Source organism: Balaenoptera borealis (genome assembly GCF_965194805.1).
Source record: "Balaenoptera borealis genome assembly, chromosome: 17".
Lineage (NCBI taxonomy): Eukaryota > Metazoa > Chordata > Mammalia > Artiodactyla > Balaenopteridae > Balaenoptera > Balaenoptera borealis.
In genome coordinates this window covers 33,840,357-33,852,848 of record NC_138876.1, presented here as the reverse complement: position 1 = coordinate 33,852,848, position 12,492 = coordinate 33,840,357, and positions in this window count along the sequence as shown.

Below are 12,492 nucleotides of genomic sequence, written 5' to 3'. Positions count from 1 at the left end.
TCCAGGATGGTCTCATCTCAAGATCCTTGACTTAATTACGTCTGCAAAGACCCTTCTTCCAAATAAGGTCACCTTCACGGTTCCAGGGATTAGAACTTGGACATATCATTCGTCCAAGTGGACAAACCACTATTCAGCTCACTACATAATCCATTGCGTTTCATCAAAACCAGTTCCTGGGACTTCCCTGGCAGTCCAGTGGTTAAGAATCTGCCTTCCAATACAGGGGACGCGGGTTCAATCCCTGGTTGGAGAACTAAGATCCCACATGTCGCGGGGCAACTACTGAGCCCACGTGCTCTGGAGCCCACACGCCACAACTAGAGAGAAGCCTGCATGCCGCAAAAAAGAGCCCATGCACAGCAACTAAGACCCGACACAGCCAAATTAATTAATTAATTAATTTAAAAACAAAAAACCCCAGTTCCTTCTGCCGTCTCTGTCTGGGGGAGGAGTGGTACCCACGTTCCCAAAGTGGACGTGGGAAGTCATCCCTGACCCATTCCCTCCTTTTCCCTCCCATCCAGACAGTCACCAAGGGCTGTCAATCGACGCCTCATAGCTCTGGAATCCATCCTCTCCCCTTTGGTTTCCACTGCCACCCTCACTGGCCTTCTTTCTGTTTTTCAAACTCCCACCTCAGGGACTTTGCTTGAACTCTTGCCTCCCTGGAAGGCTCTGTCCCTCAAGCTTCATAGGCAGGTTGGCTCTTTTCACAGAGCATTGAGGTCAAGTATCATCACTTCTGAGAGGGCTTCCCCTCCTGTTCTGCCTCAAATAGCCTCCCAGTGACTCCATCACATCGCACGGCTTTATTCTTCCCAAACTCCTTTGAACCATATTGTTTATTTGTAGATTTGTTCTTTTCTGTCTCCTCACCACACACACACACACACAAACTACTTGAGGCCAGAGAGCCTTGTCTATGTGTTCAAGTCTGTATCCCTAGTCTTGAGACTACTGCCTGACATGGAGTGTTTAATAAAAAGCTACTGAATAAATGATTGATGCTTCAGTGCTTGCCTTTATCTCCTTTGTCTGTTCAAACAACCACGTGACCTTTTAACTGTCTCAGGTCAAATCTGATCACACTTCTCCTGGACTTAAAGATCATTCACCATTTCCCACAGGATTGTTCTGGGTCCTTGGCTTGGCATTCAAGGCCCCCAGTGAGCTTGCCAGTGTACCCTAAACACTTCCACAAACTTGCCCTCCAGTCACATTTAAGGACCGTTTCATGGCTCTGGTGCTGTGCCTTTGCACCCGATGTCCCCTCTCTGGTGTCATCCTCTTCTTTCAGCTTGGGGTCTGACTCTGATTCTTCACTCAAAACCCAGTTCCTGTGTCACCGACTCCACGAAGGCTTTTTTGACTTTTCCCCTCTGCCATCCTGGTACCATTTTGCATTTTGCATTTTGAAAATACTGTTGCATTTTCACACGATCGTATCACTTGCTTTCTTCACTGCTTCTCTGTTTGGCCTGACTTCCTGAGGATACCGCCAGGGCTCGTGTCCAGCACTAGCACTGTGATTGCTCTGGACCAGCATCCCTTTCTACTTCCTCTGACCCTGCAGCCCTCCTGCTGCCGTCTCAGCTCTGGGACCTCATGCTGCATGCACCTGGGAGCTTCATCAGGCTGCTGTTTGCCTTTGGAATGCCTCCTGGCATTGCCCTTGGGGCACCTTGTTTTCTAGAATTGCTTGTCTGGCTTCTGACTCACCGAGATGGCCTTAATCCCCTGTATTTATGTGGACTCAGGTTCCATGGTTTCCAGGTCCTTGCCAGCTCCCCTTGACCTGCTGCCAGTGACTAGTCTTCACTTAGTTGGAGCAATAGATGCTGAACCAGGGCCACAGGGTGTCCCAAAGCCAGGAAGATGGGTTTCAAAGAATGCAGAGAAGTGCAGCAAAGTAAGTTGCAAGAAGTGTCAATTTAGCAATCATGACTTCACTAGTGATCTCCGGAGGAAAGATGTTCAGAGTCGTGATGGGAGAGGCCAGATCACAGGAGGCCAGCAGGAGACTGGGTGTGAAGACGTGGTAGCAGAGGGGTGGGTACTCTTCAGCTATGTGAGCGTACAAGGAGAGAGAGGGGTGGTGTCTGAAACCGTTCAGGCTGCTCTAACAAAACACCACAGACTGGGTGGCTTATAGACAACAGAAATTTATTTCTTAGCGTTCTGGAGGTTGGAAGTCCGAGATCAGGATGCCAGCATCATCTGGTTCTGATGAGAACTCTCTTCTGGGTTGTAGACTGCTGACTTCTCATTGTGTCCTCGCGTGGCAGAGAGCAGAGAGAGGAAGCAAGTGCTCCTATGACTCTTACAAGGTCACTAATCCCATTCAGGAGGCCTCTACCCTCATGACCTCATCTAATCCTAATTAGCTCTCAAAGACACACCTCCTAATGCCATCACATCTGGGGACAGTGAATCTTGGGGGGACAACATTCAGTCCACAACAGATGGAATGGCTGCTTAAGGGGTAGCAAGGTTGAGAGAATTTTGCAGTTGATGTTAGACTAGAGTGCCTCGAGCACCATAGCAGACTCTACTCATATTCTCAAGGGGATCCCCTTACCATTTCTGGCATGCCCTCTGCCAGTACCTGTGTCACTGTTAAAGGTGAAGGTTTCTCAACCGCAGCTCTATTGACATTTTGGGCCAGAAAATTCTTTGTTAGGCTTGGGGTGGAGGGCTGGAGAGGAGGAGGGTATCTCTTCTGTGTATTGTGATGTTTGGCAGTATCCTTGGCTTCTATCCACTGGATGCTATTAGCACCTCCACAACCAGTGTGACAATCAAAAATGTCTCCAGACATTGCCAAGTGTCCCCTGGCGGGACAATATCACCCCCAGTTGAGAACCACTGGTTTAAAGGTGTGGGAACCCACTTTGGCAAACACACGGCTGAGGGGGAGTGCCTGGGAAGTAACAACCCCTCATCCTGCGTAGCCCTTGACCGATGCCTGACATATGGGGCATGAATGCCCCAGCTCCCTCACCCCTTCGCAGGAATACTTTGGAGGCACGTGTTCTGTAATGTTTTCCAGTTTGCCCTGCGGGATTCACCTCCAGTGCTCACTGTTGTACTTGGCTTGCCATTGCTTTTGGTGACTTTCTTTTCCCATATCACTCCTTCCCTACCCCACCCCCTTCACCTATCCAGTCCCTCCCACCTCAGGGTCTGCTTCTAGGGGGATCCACACTAAGACAAGAATGACTGAAAGTGGAGAAGTGGTATCAGGAAAGAGAAAGAGATGAATAAGGAGACAAATGGAGCAAGGGAATGTACTGCATCGAGAATATAAGGAAAGAATAAGGAAAGAATGATTCTCTGAGTTCTATGGAAAGGAAGAGAAAATGTGAAGGAGAGGGAGTTTGTGTCAGGGAGGAAGCTGGATCAGGGAGCAGTTTCTGTATGGCTTCAAATTCTCCAGTAAAACAAAAGGTCAGGTCAGCCGCTAATGGTGAGGAAAAGGAGTGTAGCACTTTCCACTCTGTTTCAAAAAAAGTTACTGTTCTTGGGACTTCCCTGGTGGCACAGTGGATAAGAATCCACCGGCCAATGCAGGGGACACGGATTCAATCCCTGGTCCGGGAAGATCCCACATGCCGCGGAGCAACTAAGCCCGTGCGCCACAACTACTGAGCCTGCGCTCTAGAGCCCGTGAGCCACAACTACTGAGCCCGCATGCCACAACTACTGAAGCCTGCACACCTAGAGCCCATGCTCCCCAATAAGAGAAGCCACTGCAAGGAGAAGCCCATGCACCACAACGAAGAGTAGCCCCCGCTCGCCACAACTAGAGAAAGCCCATGCAGCAATGAAGACCCAATGCAGCCAAAAATAAGTAAAATTAAATCTTTAAAAAAAAAAAAAGAAGAAAATGTTACTGTTCTTCACGATGTAATAGGGCATGGTTAACTAAAAGGTTCCAAGTTCAAGTACTCTGGGGAAATTTGCATACTATTTGGTACTTCATAATGTTTATCAGTGATTAAAAGTTCTGATAGGGGCTTCCCTGGTGGTGCAGTGGTTGAGAATCTGCCTGCCAATGCAGGGGACACGGGTTCGAGCCCTGGTCTGGGAGGATCCCACATGCCGCGGAGCAACTAGGCCCGTGAGCCACAACTACTGAGCCTGCGCTCCTGGAGCCTGTGCCCCGCAACAAGAGAGGCCGCAATAGTGAGAGGCCCGCGCACTGCGATGAAGAGTGGCCCCCGCGGGGGCTTCCCTGGTGGCGCAGTGGTTGAGAATCTGCCTGCCAATGCAGGGGACACGGGTTCGAGCCCTGGTCTGGGAAGATTCCACATGCCGCGGAGCAACTGGGCCCGTGAGCCACAACTACTGAGCCTGCGCGTCTGGAGCGTGTGCTCCGCAACAAGAGAGGCTGCGACAGTGAGAGGCCCGCACACCGCAATGAAGAGTGGCCCCCACTTGCTGCAACAAGAGAAAGCCCTTGCACAGAGGCGAAGACCCAACACAGCCATAAATAAATAAATAAATAAAATTTAAAAAAAGAAAAACAAAAGAAAGAGTGGCCCCCGCTTGCCGCAATTGGAGGAAGCCCTCGCACAGAAACGAAGTCCCAACACAGCCATAAATAAATAAATAAAAATAAAACTTATTTTTTAAAAAAAAGTTCTGATAAACTGGTTTTTTTAATTGATTAATTAATTTATTTATTTGACTGCATCGGGTCTTAGTTGCGGCATGCGGGATCTTTCATTACGGCGCGCGGGCTCTTCATTGAGGCGCGCGGACTCTCTAGTTGTGGCGCGCGGGCTTAGTTGCCCCATGGTGTGTAGCATCTTAGTTCCCCAATCAGGGATCAAACCCACGTCTCCTGCATTGGAAGGCAGATTCTTAATCATTGGACCACCGGTGTAGTCCCCTGATAAACTGTTCAACATGAGACCAGTTTAACACTTTTTGGAAATTTCAGCTTTATTGAGGTATAATAGACATATAAAATTGTAAGATGTTTGAAGTGTACATCGTGGTGATTTGATATAACTTTTTGTTTAACCTAGCATTTCGCAAATTTATTGGGGAACACTTTCCTTCCTTAACTTCCTCCAAAACAAAACACAGAAAACCCCATTCATATCTCAAAGGACACATGTAATCTCTGGGACATATTCTGGGAACCACTGTGTGAGGGCCCCAAGAGGAGGCTATTTGTGAGCCAGCCTAAAGGGGGTGGGGGTCAGCTAAGGACAGATGAGTTTGTTCGTGTGCAGAATTAACACAATCTCCTGTTTTTGTTTTGTTTTATCCATCGATATTAACTGACCTAGAGCAAAGAGCCCCTAGAAATGCAATCAGCTGCCAAGAGGGTGGAAGGTGACAGGGACAAGGGAGCTGGTGTGAGTGACACGGTGTTGAAATTGCTGGCCTGGGGAGCTGAGACCTGACCCTGGTTCTCTTTTCACTCACCATCTTCTCCAGAGGACGGTGCCAAGGCCTCTGGGGACAGGGAGAAGGGGTGGACGATTCTGTGTGAAGCGTCACAAGGGAAGGGACCACAAAGCTGAGTCTTAATGAGTAAACAGGTAGGTAGTTTGCTAGGTAGGTAAGAAGGGAAAGGACATTCCAGGCAAATGGCATAAAGGTGCAAAGGTGTGGAGGGGTAAAAGAAGGTGGCAGCTTCTAGAACTGTTGAGAAATTCAGTGGCAAGAGCCAAGGAAATATGGGGAGAACAGAGAAAGGTGGGTAGGGTGTCACGGGGTACAAACTATAGAGGGGGTTTTCAAATGTGGTAGGGAAAAAAGAGCATGGATAAAAGTTTTGTGCATTCATCATTTTTGATGTTTCCAAAGAGCTTATTATTACTTTCTAGATAATCTTCCTTTCTTGATTTGTATTTCCTCTTTAACTCAAGTTGTTTAGGATAAATTTTAAAAACATATTTCCAGGTGGTAGTGACTTTTTATCTTCTGCTGGTTATTAAATTCTAGTTTTACTGTATTACAATCAGAAGATCATTTATACTCTGCTTTTTGAAATCTATTAAGGTTTTCTTTATTTCCTAAAATATGGTCAATTTTGGTGAATTTTCCTCAGGCTCTTCTATTATCTATCTTTAAAGGAAAAAACCCCATATAAATTAGTCCTACCTTATTATTTATGTTATTTAGTTCTTTTACATGCTGTGTGTGTGTGTGTATCCACATCTACTTATTCTCTTATGGACCAAGAGTCTTGAATTAAATTCTATCTCCAATGACTTTCTGACTATTTCTCTTTGAAGTTCCTGTAAAGAAGTTCTTAATCTTTGGAATACTGTGATCACACTAGTAATATAGAAAAGGAAACTTGGGCAGCAATGTGGAGGAGGGTTTTGGGTGGAGATTGGAGGTGGTAGACTAGGAGTCCAGGCAGAGGTCATGGAGAAAGAAAAGGAGGTGACATACTGGCACAGAGAATCACCTGGACATGGGGGCATGCAGGAGGTGGAGAAGCCCGGAGGACCCAGGATTCTGGGAGGTTCCAACTGCTGCTTGATGATGATGCTAGTATCCAGGCTTGAAGGTGGGATAGGGTGAGTAGGGTGTCCTCATAATGTATTGTAACAAGTTGTTGTTTATTTGACTTATCTCTATCTTCCCAGTAAGGGCAGGACCATGTCTGCTTGCTGTCTATTGTCTCCTCTGAGCCTGGCACAAGTGGCTCCTGGCACACAATGCAGGTTGCAAGATGGAATATAATAAATGAATGAAACACTGTCACTGAGGTGGCTGTGAGGCCACCAGGGGAGGTGTCCAGTGGGTGGGTGGGCATGCAGGTCAGAGAGGGGTCATGGCAGTAAGTCCTGGGTGAGAGAGCATGCTCGCTGAAACAGGGGCTGGTGCAGGGTGGTGACAAGAGAAAGGGGTCAGGGTGGAATTGTGGTGAGGTCAGGGGGCTGCCCTTTCTGCAAGGGACTCAAGTCTGCCTTAGGCCATGGTGCCCATGCACCGGGAATTAAGAGATCTGGGAATCTCTCCTTCTGTCAGAGGATTTTAGTTGTCCGTCCATTCAAAGATTCGACCCACCTCTGTCTGTTGTCTATTCTATCCACATCACTTCATTGACTATTTCCCCGCTTCTTCATCAACTCTTCTCCAGGTCATTTTTTTCTCTCCCTGTATTCTCCTGTCTCCTCTTGGATTCTTCATCCTCCAGTTCAGAAGACAGAGGGTCTGGGCTGTCCCCTGGCCCCTCACTGATCACCTGCAGGGTTTCAAAGCACCGCTCACCTCTCTGTGTCTCCGATCCATCATCTGCAGTGTATAATAAGACCTACCTTCCCCTGTCATACTACCTTTACACAGGCCTCTATTTCTATAGAAATAAACTGCTGTTTAATAGCAGTAAAGACTTTCGCCATCTTAAGCCAAAATTCTGTGGCGATTCATATGACACTGCTTCTAAATGCTGTCAGCTCTTCAGAATTATTTGGGTGGCTGGGTGGGCTCTAATAGGACAAAGCAGGCGTGGCCTCAGAAGGACGCCTCTAGCGCCGGGAGCACGCACTAACCCCCTCTGCCTTCCCAGCACTCCACCTGGAATGCCATGGAGCTTGACAAACATTTGCTGAATAAATGAAAGGCGCTGTTCTCTATCGCATTACTATTCATTAAATGATAAAGTGTAAGAGATGAAGAGAATTCTTACAGACATAGTCTTTCCATGGGTTGGGAGTGAAAGGGACATCCTCAATCAGAGGCTCAGCGCCCAGAGGGCTACGTGGCCTGGGGTCTGGAGGGGGCAGCTGGAAAGGGCGTTCCTCTCTGATCAAGGAGGGGAGCCCAGACTCCAGGAATGGGCCTATGGGTTTCCAGGAAGGACCCTCAGGAGAACCCTCCCTAGGAAGAGACTTCCAGTAACCACACCGACGGGATTAAGGAACCTCTCCCCTTGAGGTACCTGGATGCAGCTGGGCTTGACTGTAACTGGCGAAAAGTAACCTACAAACCTGGGAGTTGTAGCATGTTATGAACATCTTTTAAAATGAAGAAGGAGCTGCCTTCGTGGCTGTTGAGAGCATTTATGGATCAGTTGGGGGCGATGGACAGAACAGATTTTTGGGGTGAGGACACACAAGCCCCGGGAAAGTACTCCAGGGAGCAGAGCTTCCTCACTGTGGTCTGGACTCCTCTGTGGGCATCAGTTTGCTGTGAGCCTCCTGACTCATGTGTAGAGATCACGCATGTGTAGGTGTGTGCATTTGGGGTGGGGGGGAGGTGAAGAGTCTATGGCCAAGGAAAGACCCAGGCACCACTGACCATGCTCTGCCACAGCCGAATGAGTCTGCAAGATGATGCTGTCCCCTTCATCAGTTCCGTGCCCAGAAACCCACCTTCTTGGGACAATTTTTCCCACCATTTCTTAAATCTCCCACTTTATTTCTTCAAGGCTCTTTCCTGGGAATTTCCTGGCGGTCCAGTAGTTAGGACTCTGCACTTCCACTGCAGAGGGGGCTCGGGTTCGATCCCTGGTCGGAGAACTAAGATCCCAAATGTCATGCGGCGCAGCCAGAGAAAAAGGTTCTTTCTCATTTTTCTGGACTCTAGTACTTTCTGGCTCCCCAGGGACCTCGATCCATCAGCAATCTTCTTGATTGCCTGTCAGTTTCTCTATCCATTGGCTTCCTCCCTGTTGGGTCTGACATGCTCGAATCCCTTCCCTATGGAGTGCGGCTGGGAGGGGAGTCCTTCTCTTCCGTTCCCTATTGTTGTCTCTTTCTTCCCTTCCCAGACACGCTTCTGGAAAGACTTGTGAACATTTGTTATCTCTACTTGTCTCTTATTCAGATTTCAGCCTGATCCAATCTGTTTTCCATCTTTTTTCCCCAGAAACCTCTCTCCAAGGTCATCAGTTTGCCAAATCCAATTCCAACGGAACCCACTTTCCAAACTTACCTTCCTTGTCCTCTATGCAGTATTTCACATCGACATCTCCTCCTCCTTGACCCTCTAAGGAGGGTGAATACATAATTCATCTTCCAAACTGGGCCACTGTTTAAAGTGAAAAAGGGCACTCATTAATTATTATGCCAGGCTGTCCTAAACCAAGACTCCCCCAGGCAAACTCAGACTTATGGTCTCCCTTCCTCCAAAACCTCCCTCTCCCTTCTCTGGCTGCTCATCCTCAAGCTCCGTTATGGGATCCTTTTCCTCCATCCTCTCCTTAAATGTGCCCCGGGCACTCCTCCGTTCTCATGCTACCATCTCCCTGTATGATGTTATCTGCCCGTGGCTCAATCCCTATCTGTCTACAATATCTTGATTTCTATACTCCACATACAAACCCAACTGCTGAATAGAAGTCTCTACCTGGCTGTCCTAGAGGCAACTCCACATCTATATCTAAAACCGTACTCAGTATCTTTAAGCCCAAACATGTTCCCTTCCTGTGGATGAATGGTAGATGGAGGAATATGAAGGAAGCGGTGATTAAGAACATAGCTTCTGCAACCTAAGTGTCCACTGACAGATGAATGGATAGAGAAGATGTGGTATATATACACAGTGGAATATTACTCAGCCATAAAGAAGAATGAAATAATGCCATTTGCAGTAACATGGACGGAACCAGAGATTATCATACTAAGTGAAGTAAGTCAGAGAAAGACAAATACCATATGATATCACTTATTTGTGGAATCTAAAAAAGGATACAAATGAACTTATTTATAAAACAGAAACAGATTCACAGACATAGAAAACAATCCTATGGTTACCAAAGGGGAAGGGGAGGGAGGGATAAATTAGTTTGGGATTAGCAGATACATACTATTATATATAAAATAGATAAACAACAAGAGCCTACTATATAGCACAGGGAACTGTATTCAATAACTTATAATAACCTATAAAGGAAAAGAATCTGAAAAAGTATATATATATTTATGTATATGTATAAATGAATCACTTTGTGGTACACCTGAAACTAACACAACATTGTAAATCAACTATACTTCAATAAAAAAAAAAAAAAAGAACATAGCTTCTGGACTTATGACCACCTGGGTCCAAAGCCACATCCTAATCTTGCATATTAGGGTATTTATTTAACCTCTCCAAGCCTCAGTTTCTTCACCTGTAAAATAGAGACAAAATCGCCTACGTCATGGGTTGAGACAAATAATGACAATGAGACAATAATGACAATGACAGATATTTAGAGGGCACCATATGAGCCAGGCACTTCTATGTGGCTCACATGTATCATTTCATTTCATCCTCATGACAGCTCAGTGAGGTAAGTGCCATTATTATGCCTATTTTCCGGATGAGGAACCAGAGGCCTGGAAAGTTTAAGTGACTTTCTCTGTGTCAGTGGCTGAATTGGAGTTCAAATTCAGCAAGTCTGGCTCTAGAGACATTTTCTCAATCACCTCAGTGTTCTGTGTGTACCAAGTGCTTGGAACAGTATCCAACAAGTAATAAGTGCTTGGCAAATTATTTCCACCCTCCATCCAGTCCAGCAAGCTGTCTACCCAGGAGGAGGCCTGTTTTCCTCATCCTTCCTCACTCTACATCTGTCAGGTCCTGTCAACTATACCTTAAAATGCTATGCGTTTTCCCAGAGTTTACTTATTTAATTATTATTCTTTTTTTAAAATTTCTTTTATTGAAGTAGAGTTGATTTACAATGTTGTGTTAGTTTCTGCTGTATAGCAAAGTGATTCAGATATATATATATATTATTTTTCTTATTTATTATTCTATATTCCTAGTTCATTGTTCAAGATGTCTTGATATTTGAGAAGTCAACTACCAGAGTACCAGGTATGAATGGAAAGGCCCAGATGTCTGCCTAGTTTGAGGTTTTCCTTCCAAACCTCCATTCTGCTTGCTTTCTTAGAACCTTGCTGCATTGCCACGAAAACAAGCCTGGGCCTGCCTGCTGGAGGATGAGAGACTCTATGGACCAGAGATGAGCCATCCCAGCTGAGGCCACCCTGACCAACCAGTGCCCAGCCAAACCAGGAGCTGACCACAGACCCAAGACCAGAGGAGCCGCCTAGCTGAGCCCAGACCAAACTGCTGACCTGAAGAAAGGTAAGCTAAATAAACGGTTTTTGTTTTCGACTGCTAAATTTTGTAATAGTTTGTTATGCAGGAAAAGCTAACTGGTATACTTAGGTACTGTATTAGTCGGCGCAGGCTGCCATAACAAGATGCCGCAGACCAGGTGACTTGAATAACAGAAATTTATTTTCTCATAGTTCTAGAGGCTAGAGGTCCAAGATCAAGGTGCCAGCAGAGTTAGTTTCTGGTGAGACCTCTCTTCCTGGCTTACAGATGGCACTTTCTCGCTGTGTCCTCATGTGACCTTTTCTCTGTGTGAGCCTAGAAAGAGAGATCTCTGTTGTCTCTTCCTCTTTGTATAAGGATATCAGTCCTATCAGATTAGGGCCCTGAATTTATAACCTCATTTAATCTTAATTACCTCCTTAGAGTCCCTGTCTCCATATACAGTAGCATTGGGGATTAGGGCTTCAACATATGAATTTGGGGGCACACAATTCAGCTCACAGCAGGTATCAACCATCAAGTGGAAGTAGAAGCCATGAGAGCTGCTAAGATCACCTGAAAGGAATGCAAGAGCAGAGGAGACCCATGAACCAAGGACAGACTCAGGGTCCCCACAGCCTTCCTGGGGCCAGCGGCGGATGAGAAGCCCGGAGACAGAGAGGGGAAGGCAGAGGAAGTACAAGGAGAACCAAGGGAGTGATAAGGAAGCACAGAAGCCAAGCCAAAGGAGGCTTGATTCACAAAGGAGGACATGATTAACAAAGTCAAGGGCAGGAGGCAGAGGTCAGGGACTGAGACGTGCCCACTGGTCTTAGCCAGGTCCTTGGTGACCCCGACAAATGTCAGAACTATGGTAGAGCCAGAAGCCACGTCCCTGAGGAACAGAAGGGAGATAAGGAAAAGAACAAGCTGATAAAGGATGCTTCTGAGAAGTTTGGATGAGAAGGGACGAGAGAAATCAAGAACATAGTATTAAGAAGAGATTTTTTTAGGACAGGAGAGACAGGAGTCTCTTTATAGGCTGAGAGGAATGAGCTAGAAACAGGGAGAGGTTCATAATGATGGAACAAGGTTTGGAGGAGGCAGAGAGGGAGGTGACAATAACTAGCCTTTGTTAGCATTTGCCTGTGCCAAGCTCTCTGTGTGGCCTGTCTCGTTTAATCCTTCCATCAACTCTGTGAGGTAAAGGCAAGCATCATCCCATTTCACTGATGAGGAACTGAGGCACTGAGGAGATTAAGAAATCTGCTCGAGATCACATAGCCAGTCAGGGATGTAAATGGGATTGGAACCCTGGCAGCCTGACTCTATAGGCTGGGGGATTTGACCTGGATTTTGGCCTGCTTCTAAAATTAACAGGAAAGCAGTGGGGTGGCAGTAGCAGAATTGGTAGGGAGCGAGAATTTGATGGAAACCATGTGATCCCAGTGGCTTCAATTTTTTTTCCAGTAGTAGGAGACA